We start from the raw sequence: 23001 nt of genomic DNA on the forward strand, positions 1-23001 counted from the left end.
GATTGCACCCAAGTACAGCTTTTCAGACCCTTTGGTTGACTATGAGGGCTACTCCATTTCTTCCAAGGGATTCTTGCCCACAGTAGTAGATGTAATGTTCATTTGAATTAAATTCACCCATTCCAGTCCATTTTAGTTCACTGATTCCTAAAATCTCGACGTCCACTCTTTCCATGTTCTCTTTGACCATTTCCAATTTACCTTGATTCATGGACATAACATTCCAGGTTCTCATGCAATACTGTTCTTTATAACATCGGACTTCACTCCCATCACCAATCACAACCACAATCGGGCGTCGTTTTCGCTTTGGCTCCATCTCTTCATTCTCTCTGGAGTTATTTCTCCACTCTTCTCCAGTGACATACTGAGCACTTACTGACCTTGGAGTTCATCTTTCCGTATCATATCTTTTTGCCTTTCATACTGTTCATGGGATTCTCAAGGCAAGAACACTCAAGCGGTTTGCCATTCCCTTCTCCACCAACAAACAAGCCAAAAATATAAAGGGTAGGTAAGGACAGTCTCTGCAATCAATGATACTGGGAAAACTGGACACTTATGTGCAAAGCGATCAAACTGGACCACTCTCTTCCAATATACAGAGAACTAAACTCAAAATGCATTAAGCCTTGAGTAGAAGACCTGAAACCACAGAACTAGAAAAAAAATCAGGTAGAAAGCTCTTGACCAACCATCTCAAAAATGATTTTTGGATCTGATCCTAAAAACATAAGAAATGGAAGCAAAAAGTAACAAGTGGAATTATAGCAGAGGTCAACACAATGAAACAGAGAAATGAAATGAAATGAAATGGGAGAAGATATTTGCAATTCATATATTTTCTAAGGGGTTAATATCTAAAATATATAAAGAATTCATACCACTGAATAGCAAACAAAAAACTAACTTCACTTAAAAGAGGGCCAAAGGTCTCAATAGCCATCTTTTCCAAAGAAGATATACAGATGGCAAAGAGGCACAGGAAAAGATGCTCTACATTTGTAAACATCAAAGAAATGCAAATCCACACCAACAGAAGTTACCCCTTGCATCTCCCAAAATAGCCATCATCAAGAAGAACACAAATAAATTATGGCGAGGATGTGAAGAAAAAGAAACACTTTCTTTTCTTTTTTTTTCTTTTCTTTTCTTTTCTTTTGCATGAGACAAGGGCTCAGGGCCGGGGCAATGGGATGACCCAGAGGGATGGGATGGGGAGGAAGGTGGGTGGGGGGTCCAGGAAGGGGAACAAATGTAAACCCATGGCTGATTCATGTCAATGTATGGCAAAAACTATTACAATATTGTAAAGTAATTAGCCCCCAACTAAAATAAATAAATTTATTAAAAAAAATAAATAAATAAAAATAAAAAAAAGAAAAAAAAAAAAGAAAAAGAAACACTTGAACACTGTTGGTGGGAATGTAAATTGGTGTAGCCAGTATGGAAAACAGTATGAAGGCTCTTCAAAAAATAAGACTACCTCATGATCCAGCAACCTCACTCCTGGACATAATATTTGGAGAAAGGTGTACATTGAAAAGATAATGCACTACTAGTTACAATGCCTAAGATGTGGAAGCAACCTAAACGTCCACTGCCAAATGGACAAAGAAGATGTGGTACATAGACACAGTAGGATACTACTTAGCCATGAAAAGAATGAATAATGCCATTTGCAGCAGCTTGGATGCACCTGGAGATGATCATAGAAGTAAAGTCAGTTGACAGAGAAAGACAATTATCATATGATATTGCTAATATGTAGAATCTAAAAAAGAGATACAGATGAACTTATTCACAAAATAGAAACTGACACGCAAATTTTAAAAACAAACTTACGATTACCAAATGGGACAGGTGGAGGGAGGGAGAAATTAGGAGGTTGAGATTAACACACAGACGCTAGTATACACAAAATAATCAACAAGGGCCTACTGTATAGCACAAGGAATTCTCCACAATATTTGGTACTAATCTACAAGGGAAAAGAATCTGAAAAAGAATTGATATATATATATATATAACTCAATCACTTTGTTGTATACCGGAAACTAATACAAGATTGTAAATCAACTACTCTGCAGTAAAAAATATAAATTAAATTAAAAAAGAACTTATACAACTCACAAGCAAACAAAACAAATCTCATTTTTAAAAGGGCAGAACATCTAAATAGACATTTTTCCAAAGAAGATATACAAATGGCCAACAGGCACAGGAAAAGATGCTCAACATTCTAAATCCCTAGAGAAACTCAAATCCAAACTGCAATGCAGTATCACTGACCACATGCTATCAACAAAAAGCTCAGAAATAACATGCTGGGGAGTATGTAGAGGAAAAGGAACCTTTGCACTGTTGGTGGGAAAGTAAAATCGTACAGCCAGTATGCAAAACATCATGGAGGTTCTTCAAAAACCAAAAACTAAAATTACCTCAAGATCCAGCACTTTCACTCCTGGGTATACGTATCTGAAGAAAATAAAAACACTAATTCAAAAATGTACATGGGCTCCAATGTTTGTACCACACTATTTACAATAGCTAAGATGTGGAAGCATCTAAATGTTCAGCAGCATATGAGTTGATTAAAATAAATTACATACACATACACAATGGAATACTATTTAGCTATAGAAAAGAGTGAAAATTTGCCATTTGTAAAACATGGATACATCTGGAGACTACTATGCTTAGTGAAATAAATCAGAAAAATACAAATACGGTATGTTGTCATTTATTTCTGGATGCTAGAAACCAAAACAGTAAATCCCTGGTTATCTAGTGGTTAGGACTCCATACAGCCACTGCAGGGGGCCTGGGTTTGATCCCTGCTTGGGGAACTAGAATCCTGCAAGCTACGTGGCAGGGCCTAAAGAAATAAATAAATATAAATAAAAATGGAAACACTAAGTAATAAAACAGAAACATACTTACAGATATGAGAAACAAACAAGTAGTTGCTAGCGGTGAGAAGGAACTAGAGGGACAAGATGGGTTAAAGGATGAAGAGACACAAACTTCTATGTATAAAATAAATAAGCTCTGTGTTGTCAGGAGTTTTCACATGTACGTTTTAAACTTAAGGCACAGTTCTAAAAACGAGGATTTTTGATTGATGCTAAGGCAAGGGTAAAAGTACCTTTATAAAATAATCGCAACGTTTTCCAACGGTTCAAAGGAAACAGTTCCTCAGGCCATCCCTAAATGAATCTGTGACCCACTGTTAAAACAATTTTACGAAAGTGGTCGGTTTGAAGTTTCTGTCTACTCTAGATTGAAATTTGGTAATTTTTGTTGTTCAGACATTATTCATGGAGCCTAACATGTCAAGTATATAGGTATGAAATCTTTACATAATTCTGTTTTATACAGTTTTTCTCGTTTTATCCATAATACACTAATTTTTTTATTGGCTTCACAGGGTTCATTTATTTCCCTATAGAAAAATAATACTTTTCTTTTCTAAAACCCAGCATTTAGTTCTAACTATGAAGCACAGTATGTACTTTCCAATTGGTTAGTTTAGGTGTTCCATGTTTAATTCATCCTTCATTTCCAATGTGTAAACTTTTTGCTTCTATTCCTAGGTTGAATGATTGCTCTGTGGAACTTCAATCTTGCTAAATAAATAAAAAATTCAAGTTTTTATTGGGAAAACAAAGTGAAGCACAGCCGCCATAAAGAAAAAAGGAAACCAATCAGGTGATAGTGACAGATGTGAGAATAGATTTTCAACATATGAAGACAGATAAAAATCAATGACATATATAAAAGTACCTCAAATAGCAGTGGGTCCTCATTTAGCCCCTGCACCGCGCTTTCCCCATACTCATGGTGATGTTGGGGGAATCTCGTGTTCTTTTCCCCCCAGTCGTACTTTGCGATAACAGGTGGGGGATACCTTGTTGTCTAATCTTGTTGTGAATATTGCTCACGCATTTTTATTTTAACATCTTATTGCTCTGTCTGTCTTACTGTGGGGATTCTGAAACACAAGACCTATGCTTGTCTTCTATGCAAGATTCTATGCTTCCAAGACCACTGCCACCTTCCCTGGATTCTTTTTTTAAAAGTATATGGTAAAGAAAAACAATGGTGGGGCATAATTATTTTTTACGTGGTGTGCGTGCTAGGTTGCTTCAGTCATGTCCAACTCTGGATGACGCTATGGATTATAGCCTGCCAGGCTCCTCTGTCCATCGGGTTCTCCAGGTAAGAATACTGGAGTGGGTTGCTGTGCCCTCCTCCAGGGAATCTTCCCAACCCAGGGACTGAACCTGCGTCTCCTACCCCTACCTGCATTGGCAGGAGGGTTCTTTACCACTCGTGCCACTGGGGAAGTCCATTTTTTATGTATAGAAAGCATTTGTTTCTTAACTACATAAAAAAAGAAAAAAACACAAAAGACTCTTGTCTGCTTAGGGTCTAGGTACCTTCTCATTGTTGACAAGGGAGATGGCAGCCACTAGGAATGTGATAGCTCCTGGTCCAGGCAAGATGCTGACCACACAGTCCAAACACCCTTGTGCTAAAACACCCAATGGCCTGGCCCAGCTCAGAAGAGAGAACGGGAAAGGCTCCAGGAGTGAAAACCAAGTGCAAGCTTGGGATCCAGGGTTTCAGCTGCCAGGGTGGGGTCCTGCAATTGGCCCATGGAGCCAGGTGAGGGACTGAGTTTCACTGCCTTTTGGTGGCAGAGGGAGCCAAGATTAGGGATGCAGACATAAAAACATAAAGCCAGGTGTATTGGTGGACTGTGCCCCTGATAGACAGTTGACTAAAAATATTCTACTCGCTGAGGAAGCTTCATTGTCTGGGATCGGAATGAAGAGACTCCTATGAGTGGAAAAAAATACTGGGCCTGCACTGTGGATTGAATATTTCTGTCCACCAAATTCATATGCTGACATCTTAACCTCTAAGGTGATGGTATTAGGAGGTGGGGGCCTGTGGTTGTGATTAAGTCAGAAGGCAGAGCCCTCATGGATGAAGAGTGCGCTTGTAAAACAGGCCTGCGAGAGCCCCTCACCCCTCTGACAGGTGAGAGTGCACTGAAAACAATCCTCCTACAAACCAGAAAGTGGTTCCTCACTACTCATGGAATCTGCATTCACCTTGATCTTGGACTTCTCAGCATCTACAACTGTTAAGAAGTCAATTACTGCTGTTCATATGCTACTCGATATATGGCATTTCTTACAGCAGCTCAGATGGAATAAAACAGCCTCTGATTCAGGCAGCCAGTGTCTGATTATAATTGCTATGGATATAACTAAGCAAAGGAAGAGGGTGAAGGCAGGGAGTGGGGGATGTTTTATTTTAACTGGAGTGATAAGTAATGTCTTTGTGTTGGGAGGAACAAGAAGGAAATGATACTTAAGAAGAATTCTAAATGTTCATCTCCATAGGCCCTGGAATGCATTTGAGAAAATTCGAAATCCTTTCCTGATTAAAAACCAAAAGAACACTTCACAAAAATGGCAACAGGTACAAATGTTTAGGTCCATAAAATGAGCAAAAACAACAACAACAAAACATATTTGTATACATATCAAACCCTACAAACCAGCAAGGATCCACTATCAGCAAAACATGCCCTGATGGCACCATGAATGACGGTCCGCAGACACTACAATGGGAGGATTAGACCTCAACTGCTTCATGAAATAGAATAATCTGACAATCTCGTAAAAGAAATTCCTGTACATCTGTTAAAGTCCTACAAGACACTATTGCAACCATCAATGAATAAGACACTATGAAACACACCCATAATGGAGAACAGTATGGAGGTTCCTCAAACCTCACCCTGCAGTAATGGACTGTGGAATAGTAAAGACAATGGGAGACCTGATCACAGGGCGGGGAAGGCAGCCCAAGGGAGACCCAACAGGAGACCAGTCACCACTCACAACCGATGGGGGGACACAAGGGAAAAACAGCTTCAGATGCCAAGGCAAACACCACAGAAATGATCTGTAGATTGTTCACTCTGAACTATCACTCAAGAATAAAGCAAGATAAGAACATTTTCAGACTATGAGCGTTTGCCTCTCTCAGGCTCTGAGAGTGAGGAAGGATGTAGTTTGAGCGAGTCCCAGAAGGAGGGAGTGCAGTGTGAGACACGGAGGCAGGAGATGGGCAGATGCAGGTCTAAGTCAGATAGTCATTGACTGTGTGAAACAACACCCATGGATCAGTAGTAAGAGTAACCAGGAGTAATTAGAAGCATAAACTGCTGTGGTCCAGTGCTGTGCCCTGGCCACCTGCCACCTGATCCGGGGTTAGGAAGCCAGAGCTGAAGTTGTGAGCATATATATGTATATATAAAATCATTTATATCTATTCATACAATCAGAATTATACACCATGCACAAGCGGGATTTTTCCTGGAATGCAAGAATGCTTCATCATAGTAAAAGGCATTGGTGTAATGCACCACATTGGAGAAGGAAATGGCAACCAACTCCAGTGTTCATGCCTAGAGAATCCCGTGGACAGAGGAGCCTGGTGGGCTGCTGTCCATGGGGTCGCACAGAGTCGGACACGACTGAAGTGCCGTAGCAAGCAAGCAAGCAAGCAATGCACCACATTCACATAATGCAGGCAAAAACCATGAACATCTCAATTAATGCAGAAAAAGCAATTTGAAAACTTCAACACCTTTTCATGATTTAGAAAAAACAAAACACTTGACAAATAAAATTTGAAAGAAACTACCACCATACAGTTAAAGTCCCCGATGGGTCAGCAGTAAAGTATGTGCCTGCAAAGGAGGAGATGCACGAGACACAGGTCTGATCCCTGGGTCAGGAAGATCCCCTAGAGGACGAAATAGCAACCCACTCCAGTATTCTTGCCTAGAGGGTTCCGTGGACAGAGGAGCCTCGTGGGCTACAGTACAAAAGGTCGTGAAGAGTTGGACACAACTGACTACACACACACATGGAAAACTCAGAGCTAACATCACGGTCAGTGATGAAGACTGAAAATTTTTCCTTTCAGTTCAGGAAACACAGAAGAATGCTAGGTTTTGCCACTCGTATGCAACACAGCACTGAGAGTCTTAACCATAGCAGTCAGGAAAGATAGACATACAGACAGATAGATACATCAATGACATTTAAATCTGAAGAGGGAGAAATCTCTCTGTCCACTCACGACATGATCTCATATGGAGAAAAAAATAATGCCACAGGAAAATAATGGTATAAATAATAAATTAATTCAGCAAAGTAACAAGGCACAAAGTCAATGCTGAAAATCAGTGGTATTTCTGTACATTGATGATCAAAGTGAAACGGAAATTTAGAAAATAATTTTGTTTACAACTGTTTCAGAAAAAATAAATTACTTACCGATTCACTTAACAAAAAAAGTGAAGTGTCAAACTTTGTGAAGATATTAAATGACACAAATCCTGTTTTCATGGATTGGAAGACTTATTGCTAAGATCTCAATACTAACCATTGCAATTGACAATTCCAATGCAATCCTGATCAAAACTCCACCCTAAACCAAAATGCCTATCTTAAACTACTTTACAACTAATATACCCTGAAATAGACAAACAATTATGAGAAGAAAAAGGAATACGGGACAACACTGTTACTGAGTTCAAAACTTACTGCAAAGCTATAGTAATCAACACAGTTTGCTACTGGCATGGATCACAGCCTCGTAGTTACAAAGGGGTTTTCATAACTCAGTGAAGCCGTCAGCCTTGGGTATGCAGCATCACCCAAGATGGATGGGTCATAATGAAGAGTGCTGACAAAACATGGTCAACTAGGGGACGAAATGGCAACCAACTTCAGTATTCTTGTCTGGAGAACACCAGAAACAGTAAGAAAAGGCAAAAAGATACAACACTGCGAGATGAGCCCCTCAGGTCAGAAGGCATTCAGTATGCTAAACTGGGGAAGAGTGGAGGGCAACTACTAATAGCTCCAGAGAGAAAGAAGTGGCTGGGCCAAAGCAGAACTCATGCTCAGCTGTGGATGTGTCTGGTGGTGAAAGTCAAGTCCCATGCATTAAAGAACAATAGTGCATAGGAAACTGAAATTTTAGGTCTATGAATCAAGGTAAATTGGATGTGGTCAAGCAGGAGATGGCAAGAGTGAACATCGACATCTCAGGGATCAGTGAACTAAAATGGACTGGAATCGGTGAATTGAATTCAGATGACCATTATATCTACTACTGTGGGCAAGAATCCCTTAGAAGAAATGGAGTAGCCCTTGCAGTCAACAAAAGAGTCCAAAATGTAGTACTTGGGTGCAGTGTCAAAAACGTCAGAATGATCTTGCTTCATTTTCAAGGGAAACCATTCCATATCACAGTAATCCAAGTCTATGCCCCAAACACTAATGCCAAAGAGGCTGAAGTTGACTGGTTCTATGAAGACCTACAAGACCTCCTAGAAGTAACAACACCAAAAAAAAAAGAAAAGGTGTCCTTTTCATCATAGAGGATTGGAATGCAAAAGGACAAAGTCAAGAGATACCCAGAATAACAGGCAAGTTTGGCCTTGTAGTAAAAAATGAAGCAGGGCCAAGGCTAACAGAGTTTTGTCAAGAGAACATGCTGGTCACAGAAAACACCCTTTAACAACAACACAAGTGATGACTCTACCTGCGGACATCACCAGGTGGTCAACACGAAAATCAGATTGATTATATTCTTTGCAGCCGAAGATGGAGAAGCACTATATAGTCAGCAAAAACAAGACTGGGAGCTGACTGTGGCTCACATCATGAGCTCCTTATTGCAAAATTCAGGCTTAAATTGAAGAAAGAAGAGAAAACCATTACACCATTCAGATATGACCTACAATCAAACCCTTCCGATTTTACAGCGGAAGTGACAAATAGATTCAAGGCATTAGATCTCACAGACAGAGTGCCACCCAAAGATTCACATCAGAAAGAAGGGGCACCATGATTGAACAATATCTCTAACACATTACATAGATTGCGAAAACATATTTTATACAGACAGATGTTTACAGATGGACGAAGAATGGAGGGGATAGAGGAGGACAGAGATGCGGGGTTTAGACACAGACTTTAAATCCTTGTAATGTGTCACAAAGGAAAACTTTCAGTCAGTGGCTCACCTTGTATTTTCACTTGTGCTGGATTTTGACATTCTCTGAAAATTATTTAACTTATATGCAGAGTACATCATGAGACACGCTGGGCTGGAAGAAACACAAGGTGGAATCAAGATTGCCGGGAGAAATATCAATAACCTCACATACGTAGATGACACCACCCTTATGGCAGAAAGTGACGAAGAAACTAAAAAGCCTCTTGATGATAGTGAAAGAGGAGAGTGAAAAAGTTGGCTTAAAGCTCAACGTTCAGAAAACTAAGCTCATGGCATCTGTTCCCATCGCTTCATGGGAAATATATGGGGAAACAGTGGAACCAGTGTCAGACTTGATTTTTGGGCTCCAAAATCACTGCTGATGGTGATTGCAGCTATGAAATTAAAAGACGCTTACTCCCTGGAAGGAACGTTATGACCAACCTAGATAGCATATTTAAAAGCAAGGACATTACTTTGCCAACAAAGGTCCATCTAGTCAAGACTATGGTTTTTCCAGTGGTCATGTATGGATGTGAGAGGGGGACGGGGAAGAAAGCTGAGTGCCGAAGAATTGATGCTTTTGAACTGTGGTGTTGGAAAAGACTCTTGAGAGTCCCTTGGACTGCAAGGAGATCCAACCAGCCCATCCTAAAGGATATCAGTCCTGGGTGTTCACTGGAAGGACTGATGTTGAAGCTGAAACTCCAGTAACGTGGCCACCTGATGCGAAGAATTGACTCACTGGAAAAGCCCCTCATGCTGGGAAGGACTGGGGGCAGGAGGAGAAGGGGACGACAGAGGATGAGATGGTTGGATGGCATCACCGACTCGATGGACATGGGTTTGGGTAAGCTCTGGGAGTTGATGATGGACCGGGAGGTCTGGCGTGCTGCGATTCATGGGGTCGCAAAGAGTCGGACACGACTCAGCGACTGAACTGAACTGAAAACATGTTCTCTGTGTGTGTGTTAGTTGCTCAGTCGTGTCCGACTCTTTGCGACTCCATGGACTGTTGCCCACCACGCTCCTCTGTCCATGGAATTCTCCGGGCATGAATGCTGGAGTGGATTGCCATTTCCTGATGAAGGCTAACTTGGAAAGGGCCACTTGTAAGTGGGGCCGTGTGTTTGTCATAAGCAGCTACACAGTGCCCTCCGGTGGCCATATAAGAAACGGCAGGAGTTCCTTATGCAGAAACAGTCGAATTTTTAATTCTAACGGAGAAGCCAAAGGCAACCCACTCCAGTACTCTTGCCTGGAAAATCCCATGGACGGAGGAGCCTGCTGGGCTGCCGTCTCTGGGGTCGCACAGAGGCGGACACGACTGAAGCGGATTAGCAGCAGCAATGCAGGAGACCCAGCTTTAATCCCTGGGTTGGGAAGATCCTCTGGAGAAGGAAATGGCAACCCCCTGGAGAATTCCATGGCCAGAGGAGCCTGCTGGGCTACAGTCCATGAGGTCACAAAGAGTCAGACGTGACTAAGCTACTAACAAACTATCACTCAGGAATAAAAACAAAATAAAAACATTTTCAGATGAAAATGACTACAAGTGTTTACCTCTCTCAGGCTCTCACTGAGAATGAGGAAGGGTGTATTTAAGGAAGTCTCAGAAGGAGTGAGTCTCAGAAGGAAGGAGTAGAGGGTGAGAAACACAGAGGCAGGAGATGCGTTGATGCAGGTCTAAGTCAGACAGTCACTGGCTGTGTGAACCAACACTCATGGATCAGTAGTATCAATCATCAATGACTAATCAGAAGCATCAATCTCTCTGGTCCTGGCCATCACCTGCCGCCCTCCCAGGATTCTGGAATCTTGAACTGACGTTGGAATTGCAGATATTATCTCTTTATATAATAATCATTTACAGCTATCTATATAATAAGAATTATACACCATGAACAAGTGGGATTTATTTTTGGAATGCAAGAATGCTTCAACCTAAGAAAATGCATCCGTATAGCACACACATTAACAGAATCAAGGGGGAAAAACATGTTCATCTCAGTTAACAGAAAAAACAGTTGAAAAAATGCAACACCCTTTCATGCTAAAAACACTTGACAAATTACATTTGAAGGAAATTATCATGACACAATAATGCCATACATGTAAAACCCATAGCTAACATCCCAGGCAGTGGTGAAACATGGAACATTTTTCCTTTGACTTCAGAAAGCATGTAAAAATGCTGGGTTTTACCACTTCTAAGCAATAGTACTTGTAGTTTTAGACACGGGTGTCAGCAAAGACATATAACAAAATAAGTGAATCAATGCATAAATCACCAACATTCAAATATGAAAAATGGAAGCAGAATTATCTGTGTTCACATGTGACATGATTTCATACGTAGAAATCCTAAGGGTGCCACAGAAATGGTATAAACAATAAATGAATTCAGCAAAGTAACAGCGTACAAAAATTAACACGGAAAATCACTCGCATTTCTGGACAGTAATAGGATCAATTTGGAAAGGAAATTAAGAAAACAACTGCATTTACAAATACATCAGAAAGAATAAATTACCGGGTCTCCCTGGGGGTTCAGATGGTAAAGACTCTGTCTGCAATGCAGGAGACTTGAGTTCGGTCCCTGGGCTGGGAAGATCCCCTGGAGGAGGGCATGGCCACCCCCTCCAGTATTCTTGCCTGGAGACTCCCCATGGGCAGAGGAGCCTGGCGGGCTGCAGTCCATGGGGTCGCAAAGAGTTGGACGTGACTGAGCGACTAAGCACAGCACTGAGTGGTTAACTAAGGAGGTGAAGATCTGCACAGTATGACACAAATTCCATTTTCATGGATTACAAGACTTACCATTGTTAAGTATCAATATCAGCCTCTGTAATTTACACTTGTAATTCAATCCCTATCAAAACCCACAGAAATTAAAAAAAAAAAACCCATTCGAAATAAAATACCTATCCTAAAATTCACTTCTTAACTAATTAAAATTCACTAATTAATACCTAATTAATGCCCAAACTGCCAACCAATTTTGAGCAAGAAAAACAATGTGGGAGGACACACATTCCCTGATTTCAACAGTAACACAAAGTTACAGTAATCACAACAGTCTGGTACTGTCATAAAGATAAAATTATAGATCAATAGAAAAGAATTGAGAGCCCAGCAAAACCTTCACACATATGGTCAAATGAACTTTGACAAGAGTGGCAAGATCATTCAATGGGGGAAAGACAGTATTCCTTCCCCAAAACGTGGCTGGGAGAACTTGACATCCATATGCCAAGGAATGAGGCTCAGTTCAGTTCAGTCACTCAGTCGTGTCTGTCTCTTTGCAACTCTGTGGACTGCAGCACGCCAGGCCTCCCTGTGTATCACCAAGTCCCGGAGGTTACTCAAACTCATGTCCATTGAATCGGTGATGCCACCCAAGCATCTCATCCTCTGTTGGCCCTTTTTCCTCCCGCCTTCAATCATTCCCAGCAGCAGGGTCTTTGCCAATGAGACAGTTCTTCGCATCAGGTAGCCAAAGTATTGGAGTTTCAGCTTCAGCATCAGTCCTTCCAACGAATATTCAGGACTCATTTCCTTTAGGATGGACTGGTTGGATCCCATTGCAGTCCGAGGGACCCTAAAAAGTCTTCTCCAACACCACAGTTCAAAAGCATCAATTCTCCAGTGCCCAGCTTTCTTTATAGTCCAACTCTCACATCCATACATCACTACTGGAAAAACCATAGCTTTCGGACCTTTGTTGGCAAAGTAACGTCTCCTCTTTTTAATATGCCGTTTAGATTGGTCATAACTTTTCTTCCAGGGAGCAAGCATCTTTTAATTTCATGGCTGCAGTCACCATCTACAGTGATTTTGGAGCCCCCCAAAATAAACGGTGTCACTGGTTCCCCATCTATTTGCCATGCAGTGATGGGACCAGATGTCATGATCTTAGTTTCCTCAATGTTGAGTTTTAAGCCAACTTTTTCACTCTCCTCTTTTACTTTCATCAATAGGCTCTTTAGTTCGTCACTTTCTGCCATAAGGGTGGTGTCATCTGCATATCTCAGGTGATTGATATTGCTCCCAGCAATCTTGATTCCAGCTTGTGCTTCATCCAGCCTGGCATTTCTCATGATGTGGCTGGAATCATGTAAACAAGATTTATAAAGGTTAACTGGAAAATGAATCAAGAGACATATCCAGAGACAAACCTGCACAGCTATTTTCACCTTATCTATGACAAAATAAGCAACAGCTCATGCAGCTCAATAAAAAAAGAAAAAAAATCCTTTCTGCTAGGACAGCAGGCCCTTCAAACCATGTCTCCTCTCCTTTATGAGCTCCTCCCAGACCAAGACGCTGCTCAGTCGATTCTCACGTTGCTGTATGCACAGTGCACATTGTATGGTAAATATTCAATAGAGAGTTGAAACACAATAGGTCTAAATGAGTTACTTGTTATTACTGATGTCATCCTAAAATTATAAATTAATCCCAGAAAACAATCAGTATTACCTGAAGCAAAAGGACAGGGTACTGTCCGCAAGGTTTGCAAACTGGGGACACACAATTCTTGCCTGTAACTGAAAGCACATTCCCGGGCCTGAAGGGAGGGAAGAACTTGATAAAGCAAAAGCCCCAGAGTGCTCAGCTGGGAGACTCGTAAGGGGGATAAATGGACCCGTGTGGCCTGAGCACAAGTCCTTGCAGCTGGACCGCAGTCTGCCATGACTGGCTGTCAAGGGAGCTTCTCCTTCCGAGTGTTCATAGGTAGGACCCTTAGCAGAATCAGAACTCTTCAGAGCTTTCGTTTGTGGTTTTCTAAGAATTCAGGGAACGTTACTTCATCTCACGTCTGTTATGACCGCATGACTCTGTTTTATTTTGGGTCTCTGTTAGCTAGAATGGGTCCATTCTCCATGGTCTCTTAAGGAATTTCTCTCATTTTTACTTTTCCTTGGGGGTTACTAGTTTCTTTTTACATGGCCAAAGTGGATTTTCCATGAAAATTCACTCCCCTTCCTGGGGCACACCACTGGCAGACTCCCCAGCCTCTTCTGTGGCCACAAGACCACATCATGGCCAATGAAGTAGGAGAGAAACTGATGTGGCATCCTGGCCTATCATAACCTCCCACGGGCATTTTTCCAAAATGCTAAACGAGCCACCAAAAAGGGAAAAACCATTCCTACAGATTTCTGGCCTTTAAGGGCTCCTATTGAAACTATGATTCTGCCACTTCAAGGTACTCCTGGCCCTCCTGATACTCAACAACAGGCAAAACACTCACTACAGAAACAGAAACTAAATGATAAAACCTTACAAAAGGCCCAGTTGGAACAACATAATATATTTACTAACCCTCCCTCGGTTGTGTCAAGAGCTCCCCATCTGTCAACAGATGCAAATTTAACAGCAGCTCCTTTGCTAAAACCTAATGATTCTAGCAAGGACTCATCTAGTACACCTTTTGACATTAAAATTAACACCTTGCTAAATAACAATGATGAGTTTTTACTAGGTACTCTTAATTGTAAAAATTTGCTACCTGCCCACTCTCCTTCAGGACAGAGTCTTTCTAAATTGCTGACTTGACAATCACAAGTCTCTGAAGCCGATGTTTTTTCCGCTTTTCCAGTTTTAAGAAATCCTGACGCTGAAGGGCATGTAATACCTCAGTATAAGGCTATTAACTTTTATCATATGCAACAAATAAAAAAGACTATAACTACGTACGGCCCACAGGCTCGAGTACAGTGCCCTCCTTTGTTGCATGAACAAATAAAAACAGTGGCCCTTAAGGCTTGGGAGCAAATTACTCCTCAAGGGGAGCCTACAGGGAGCTACACTAATATATCGCAGGGACCTAATAAAACATATGCTGATGTTTTAGCTAGACTACAAGCTGCTATTTCCTGTACTCTAATGGAAAAAAAGCTAAAAGACAACTAGAGAAACTACTTGCTTATGAAAATACAAATCAGAAATGCCAAAAAGCCATAGCTCCTATTCGGGAGGCAGAGACTATTATAGATGATTTAAAGACTTGTTACAATCTAGGATCAGAAACTCAAAAGATGCAAATGCTAGCTAAAACAATGGTTGCTGCCCTTAAAAGGAAAAATGAAAGATGTTTTACATGTAGAGATAAAAGCCATTGAAAAAGGGATCGCTCTAAAAAGGTTAATAATAACCCCCCCAAAATCTGCCCTCGCTGCCATAGAGGAATGCATTGGGCCAAAGATTGTAAATCTAGATTTGACATTGAAGAAAAACCTATTCCGAAAAACTCCCAGCAGGGGACCCCGCAGGTCGCCTCCAACAATAACCAGGGACAAATTCCATCTTCTCTCTCAAACCCTCAAACAGTCCCCTCTCCAATACTACCAGACTGTTTGAAGCCCTGCCCCCACAAACTTTCGCTCTTTTACTTGGCCGCTCTAGTTTGACTTCTAAAAGAATTACTGTTCATCCTGGAGTAATTGATTCAGACTATAGAGGAAAAATTCAAGTTGTGATGTCATCCCAGATTTTACGGCAATTCCAAAAGGGGGACAAAATGCTCAATTACTTCTTTGACCTTACATTTCTATTAACTCTCCTAAAGATGTACGGACGGGCAGATCCGGCAGTACAGATGAGAAACAATCCTTGTGGACTTCGTTAATATCTGAATTTGCCCAACCGAATATTAATATCAAAATTAATGGTAAAAAATTTTCTGGTCTCCTTGACACTGGATCTGATATTACTATCATTTCCAAACATTTATGGCCCAAATCTTGGCCTCTACAACAAATTTCTCGCCAAATTGCAAGAATTTCTCAAACTAAAGTACAAGAGGTTTATCAAAGTACTCACATACATCCATGTGAGGGACCAAAAGGCCAACCTGCAACACTAAAACCTTATGTGATAGATGCCCCTATTAATTTAATAGGGAGAGACTTACTTATGCAATGGCAAACTCAAACTCATAGCCCACATTTTCCCTAGGGGCCACTGCTCATTTAACAAACAATGCATGTATTAAAATAACTTGAAAAAATGACAAACCTGTTTGGACAAAACAATGGCCCCTCACAAAAAAGAAATTACAGGCAGCTAAAAAATGTATAGATACACAACTAGAATTCAAACAGACTAAAAAAAATCTTGTTGCACCTGTCAATACTACATAGCTCAAGCCCTTAGGTGATATAAACTAGATTAGACCTTCTTTAGGCATTACTAATTACCAATTAAATAACCTATTTAATACTTTAAAAGGAGATCCTGATTTAAATAGCCCTCGTTCGCTTTCTCAAAAGGCACGAAAAAAACTCGATTTAGTACAAAATAAATGACAACAACAATTTCTTACTCACATTGTTGTAGCCACGTGTTCTGGGAAACAAACTCACTCAGAAAGACAATGCAGATAGCGGAGTGCAGTTTATTGCACCGGTGGGCCCAAGGCCGAGTCTTCTCTTAGCCAAAGACCCCGACTAGCATTTGTAAAAATCGTTGATACCCCATGTGTACGTGTCCAAACTCACCACTCCAAATTCCTTGAGACTTACATAAACTAGGAAGGGTAAATGCAATCACAGGAATCCCATCATTCGTGTGTTGTCTGTTCAAACAGTTAAACAATTGGCCAACAATCAATAAGCCCGAGGTTACACTCCAGAGGTACCAAAAAATGTATGGCCTGTCTGGAGACAGGGGTGATTAATATGTTTTCGAAAAATTAAAAAAGGGGGAATACACAGGAACAGTACTGTCTCCCCTATCTAAAGCAGACTTTACTACAACACAGCTTTATTTGCTTTAAAGTTTTACAATCTACCACAGAGAGATATTTTCACTAGAGCAGAAAAACATTTTGAGGAATTGAAGGACACTTCTCTTCCTCTGCCCATTTGGTACCAAGACGGGTTAACAATACAGTGGAAATCTGGGAAACTAATCTTACAGGGAAAGGGGTATTCTTGTGTCTCCCGAGAAGGCTCCAACGCACTCACATAGCTTCCTCTTCAGAAAATTGGACTCAAGGGGGCCCCCCAGCCTTCAAAACAGAGACGAAACAACAAAAACCCCAGGAGAAAAAAATCCCAATATGGGCCACGGCGGCTCTAAAGATCTCCAGGAAGCGCCACCCTCGGCAACATCAACCTTATAACCTCCCCACTTGGGGACAAATAAAAACTCTTACTAATCGAGCTGAAAATTTGTTCTCTCAACTGGGAATGCCGCAGAATCCAGAAAACAGTTTCCTAGTCAAGCTTAGGTTGGTCGCTTGTGCCACCCCCTAGCCCGAGGCAAATTAATCATTCATACCCAACCCCCTTTCTTACTACAGGTGATATAATGGACGGAGAGAAGATCAATTGTTTCTACTAACGACTCTCTATGTAGGCCTTCTTCCTAGAGCATTAAAGGGCCCTCACACCCTGAAGTAGAAGAAAACACTAATTAGCATTTCTCTAGGTTATGAACTCCTTCCTTTGTGCATGGGACCAACAGAATTCCGACAAACCTGGGCTTTCGCCCTGCCTCCCCAAATAGACTTTCGGACGGACGTTGCTTAAATTGTAAACCATGGTTACACTACAAAAACCTTAGGGAAAGAATTAAGGAAAGAATTCACTACCATGACAAAGGACTTCTTGAGAGACTTGACAGAAAAACTCCCCACCTCGCCTTCAAATCAATAAACAGACTGGGCCTCATCTAGGAGACACATGGAAACCTGTTGCGAGTACCTAAAAACCTGAAGCTTGGAACGGACATTGTACAAGGACATGCTAATAAGACTTTACCTTCTGTAACCTGTATTAATTGCTAACTATATACTTGATAAAAAATGATTCCCTTTTGATTGTGATTGAGATTCTACTCGATGCTGTCTTACTCCTGGTCATTCTAATTACAATACCTACAACTGGGTACAAATCAAAATTCCTTGATGAAACATAAATAATGCCTCACTGTATGTACAAAAAGAACTCCTTGTTAAAACGTCTGCCTTCTTCCACTAATCTAGAGACTTTAGCTGAGCAACTAGCAGTTTAATTATCTGGGCTATACCCACGAGGTTGATTTCAAAATATTATTCACAGCATCAGGTCTGAAACTGTAACTCTGGTGTTTGTCTTGGTGACTTGATTTGTTGTTTACCGTTGCCTTTCTATAGGATTGGTTTATACTAAACAAACTCATATGGTCAGGACGTTTTTTTACAAATATAAAACAAGGGGAGTTGTCAGGATACATTTAACAGGAGGCTTCCTGTGTGCTGTTTTCAGTCTTGCATGAAATCTATGTTCCTTAACAGCACCTGAATACAGGTGCCAGAGCTGGCAAGCCAGCTTTCGGGGATAATAGAAATTCATGTATCTCATTCCTATGGAAATTCCATATGGTGAACAGCAGCTATTTGCAAGTCTCCTCCTTTCTGATATGTAAAGTAACTGTTCCAACCCCCTCTCTAGAGAATAATTCTAAACTCTAGCCTCCGGCTTTCTAGATGACTTGTTAGATCTTTGATCCCTATCTCTGCTAAAAAGGGCTATCTGGTAAGAGAGTATATATATGCCCACAATATGTTGAATAAATGCCTTTGTTCCACCAGAGCACCGGTCCCCGTGTCTTTTCTCATTTTCTCTCTCCCTCTCTCTCGCTCTCACTCTCTCCCACTCTCTCTCTCCCTCTCTCCATTTCAGGCTGCTTCCACGGAGCACAGGTGTCCATCATGTCTACTTATTTGCCCAGGCTTTCACAACCTCTTTGAGAGGGCGCCCTGAGCCTACGGAGACGGTGCTAGCTCTTTGCCCTAGTGTTATTGTGGCATACTGTGTAAACCAGGGAATATCAGCCTCTTTTCTTCCCTCTTTTACTTTCTTGTCGGTCGACTCTGTACCCCCAAGTACCGGTCCATTAAAGGACCACAACAGAGGAGGCCAACGATAGGAGCAGTCTGGGTTCCTGAATGACCACATGAGGAAGCGCAGTCTCCCCAGGGTGAACACCCACTCAGCACTGTCACGTGGGAAACAGAATGATGTGCTTTCGAAATTTTGAGTTATTTGATATTCCCGCATACATATTATACCCACAAAAATGTTAATCATAGGATGAACTTAAATAGCCACCAAACTAGTACATTTAAATACAGGTAAATTGTGTACTAGTAATAGTTTTAACATCCAGTTTAACCCTGTTAATTCTGACTCAGTCATCTGAACTCAGAGAACTTCAATTCCTCAACAGTTTAAATTCTGAACCTCATAAAAACTGCAACAGGAATTATACTAAGATTTGAAACACAGTGTTGAGAAAGTATTTTCAAGAGAAAACTTCACTAGGAGATTTTAGTTCCTTGACCTTGCTTTGAAAACATAGCACAGCAAACTATTTGTGGTGTGTCCATGTTTATTTCTAACTGAAAATATTTTAGTTGGGATTCGCTTTTTTAAAAAAAAATAAATGACAGCTTTCTTAACCACATCACAGCTGAATGACTATAAATTCCCTTTTGGGGAGATTCTTTAGTAATCATTCCTTGTACGCGGTTGACTGACTTGGGTCAAATATCAGATATCAGAAAGTTTCAAAATGTTCTTTTCCATTCATCAATTTTCAGTCAATAATACATTTGATCTCATGGACTTTTATATGGTGTGGAATACTTCTACTACTACTGATTTCCCTGATGTTGCAAGAGACCTTAAGATCAAAGTTCTGGCATCCAGTCTATTTCTTCGAAGACAGTGATTAAGTTTTGCTCCAGCTTTTGGAACATTTGCCCCCCAAGGCTCCACCACCCTCCCTTTCTGCCTAACTCAAGAGAGAAGAGGATGCTCTCAGAGCTACTTACAAGGTTCAGGGAGATGAAAGCTACACAGTGGATCTCACCACCTGCCTAGGAACTGAAAGGATCTTTCCCATTCAAATATCCGGGTAAGGAACCACACTTCTATAATTTCTTTGGGAGTTAAGAAACACCAAGGAAAGAAAGTCTGTGGTTGGTAAAGGAACAAACGGCCAATCCATCTGAGAATCACTCCACCTCCTCCCCTTCCTCTGGGTGTCTGGCGTACGGAAAGAGCCGTGGTCATCACCAGCTGGTTTTTGTCCTTTTTCCCTTAGAAGAGAAATTCAGTTTTATTGAGGACACCAAGGCACCGAACGCAGTACTCAAATTTCTCTTGTGTACCTGTTGCCCATCTTTGAAATGTCTGCCATTATCTTCAACAGTGAAACAACGTACTTCCTAATCACAGGAGTCGGAACTGCAGGGTTTTAACAAGTCATCCCTGACTGTTTCAAGTGGAAAATTTGCTAACTCAAGAAACAATTTCGATAGAGAAACACAACCTATCTCTGTGTTACAAAGCATAGTACCTTAGATTGTTTTGAAGCCTCCTAAGTAGGTACCAACAAACAGCACAGAAAAAACCACAGGACAAAACCCAAACTATTCTCAAACAAAATATACATCTTCTGGAAACAATCTGAAAATTACCCTGGATTAGATATTGAAAATTGCAAAAGGGTGCACCATAATTTCATCAAATGAACATTTCTCTGGATTCCAAAGTCTTCCCTTCAAGCAAAACTTACCAAACCAACAAACAACCGAGCTCTTTTAGGCCGCTAGAATTTGCAAATACTTGAGCATCTATGATTACTGTGCAGAAATAAAATTTTAAATGCTCATTCAACTTCGAGTAATGCCGTTTCTCAATGGTCTGTTGCTGGAAAAGAGGAACAGAAACACAAATAAACTGTTCAAAAAGCCCTCCATACGCAAAAAACATAAAAAGGCGGAGACTGCTTTACTGCAAACTTTGCTTAGGTGTTAGTATGTCACAAATTGCCCTCCAGGAAGCTCTCTGTGAGCTAGTTCCAGTCAGTCAATAAAGCCTGAAAACACTGAAAGCGAAAGGGAACTTAGACGACTAGGCTTTAGCCGACCAGGCTCCTCCATCCCTGGCATTTTCCAGGCAAGAGTACTGGAGTGGGTTGCTAATTCCTTCTCCAGAGGATCTTCCCGACCCAGGGATCGAACAGAGATCTGCCACATTGCAGGCAGATGCTTTACTGTCTGAGCCACCAGGGAAGCCTGTAGGAAAGAGCACGGAGTCCCTTCTGAACAGCCGCTGCCGGCGGCCAGGACGGGATCCCCCAGCTGTGTGCCCCCTTCACCCGCGCGCATCCCGGGAGCAGAGATCTCTCACAGCTGCGGACCCACCGCGCCCGACACGCGCGCCCCGCGGCCCCAACTTCGGGCTCCTCGGCGGCACCTCCCCGGCCCGGAACCGCGAGCCCGTGGCGACCGGGCCCAGGCGGCGTCCGCAGACCCAGAGGCCGCCCCCCGCGGTCGTGGGGGCAGCCCCGCCGCGAGGAGACTCGAGGGGCGCCGAGCAGGGAGGGCTGCGAGCGCGCGGGGCGCCCACCGCTCAACGGCCGCCTTGGGGCGCCGGCCCGGCGTCCTCACCCTGCGGCCGATGGCGGCCACCCCGGAGCCGAGGACCGAGGGAGGCTCGCGCTCCTCGGGGCTGCAGGAGTCGGGGGCCGCTGGCCGCTGGGCAGGCGGGGGCGCGCGGTGAGGGGCTGCGGTCGAGCTGCACTTACTCGTGTCTGCGCTGCTCCCTGGTGCGGGGCGTCCCGCAGTGGGGACCGACTCAGTCTCCAACTTCCCTTCCGTCAGGACGGGTCCTGGGGGCTCAGGCGCCTCTGCGCCTCCGCCCTCCACCTGCAGCCGCTCACGCCTGCGCACTCGCTCCGGGGCCGGTGGGGGCGGGGAGGGGCGCCTGTCAGCCTGGGCACTCCTGGCTGGAATATCCTTCTTTTAAATGCAAAGTGTTGGACTTGATATCAATTTCTAAAAAAATAAACGTCAAGTTTTCTTATCCTAATCATAATTTCGTGACTATAGATTCTGTCTTTGGAAGATTTCTTTAAGAATAATTTGTACTTGGTCAACTGAGTCAGATAATAGGTTCAAAATTATATATTGCTTGTATAAATTTTCAGCCAATAATACGTTTTACCCTGTGGAGTTGTATTTAGTGTGTGTGTGTGTGGGGGGGTTGTTTTTTGTTTTTTTACTACTAATCAGCCTTGGCAGGGGCAGAGTCTTGAGATGAAGGGAGAGTTAGGATCCCCTAGGCTAGGGCTGCCTCCCTGCCACATGGTTTGCCGTGGGAATTAGAGGTCCTAGGACCCCAGGATATTCTGGCAATGGGGAATAGATTCTCTGGGTGTGAGCACAAGTATACACTGACACACATCAGAGGAAGGGACCATAGGGACTGGGGTCAGGGGAGGGGTGGACCTTGGGGCAGTGACAGTGACAGAAACATACATCAATTTCCCCTGGACTAAGGCAAAGACCACCTTGTTGGGCCTCATGTGGAATCCAGGTCAGAACATCTGCACTGGCTGTGATGAGGAGTCCTCATAAGGCAACTAGACACCCCACGGCTGAAGAGGAGGTTGAGGGTCCTCTTCAAGGTCCCTCTCAAAGCCCCTGGTTCCTATGGATCCTGTCACATTCCCTCCTGGGGCCCAATGAATGCTGAGGTCCTGAAGTCTCTCAGAGCTATGGTGTGTGCTGCGGTTTCCCTGCTTGGTGTGTAGTATGAGTGGTTCCCCTTAAAGGGGTGATGTGTCCAGTACTGGGGTGAGAAGAGTGTCCCTTGCACTCCTACACATTCCCCTGCCCCTGAGCTGGCCCATACCTCCTCCTATCAGCATCCGAGCTTCTCAGTGGAGGAATGGAGCCTCTTATCTATTCATTGACCAGCTGTGCCCTGAGCACTCAGTGGGGGTGGTGAGAGAAAGAACCACCAGGGCCACAGTTTGGAGCGGGAAATGGAGAAACCCAGAAAGAAAAGACAGAAAGGAGCAAGTTCTGTGTTGAAAAACAGTAGGTGCCACAATGGG

General features: G+C 42.5%; 1 long non-coding RNA gene across 1 annotated transcript; it reads right to left on the reverse strand.

Moving 5' to 3' along the window:
• Positions 1-10995: 10995 nt before the first annotated feature.
• On the reverse strand, positions 10996-21812 carry LOC145538025 (uncharacterized). The gene is made up of 2 exons (XR_014076586.1): positions 21688-21812; positions 10996-13206 (listed from the first exon to the last, which is right to left on the reverse strand). It is a non-coding gene; the product is annotated as an uncharacterized LOC145538025 (long non-coding RNA).
• Positions 21813-23001: the final 1189 nt, after the last annotated feature.

Source organism: Giraffa tippelskirchi, chromosome 2, assembly GCF_054371585.1.
Source record: "Giraffa tippelskirchi isolate mGirTip1 chromosome 2, T2T-mGirTip1v1.2.pri, whole genome shotgun sequence".
NCBI lineage: Eukaryota > Metazoa > Chordata > Mammalia > Artiodactyla > Giraffidae > Giraffa > Giraffa tippelskirchi.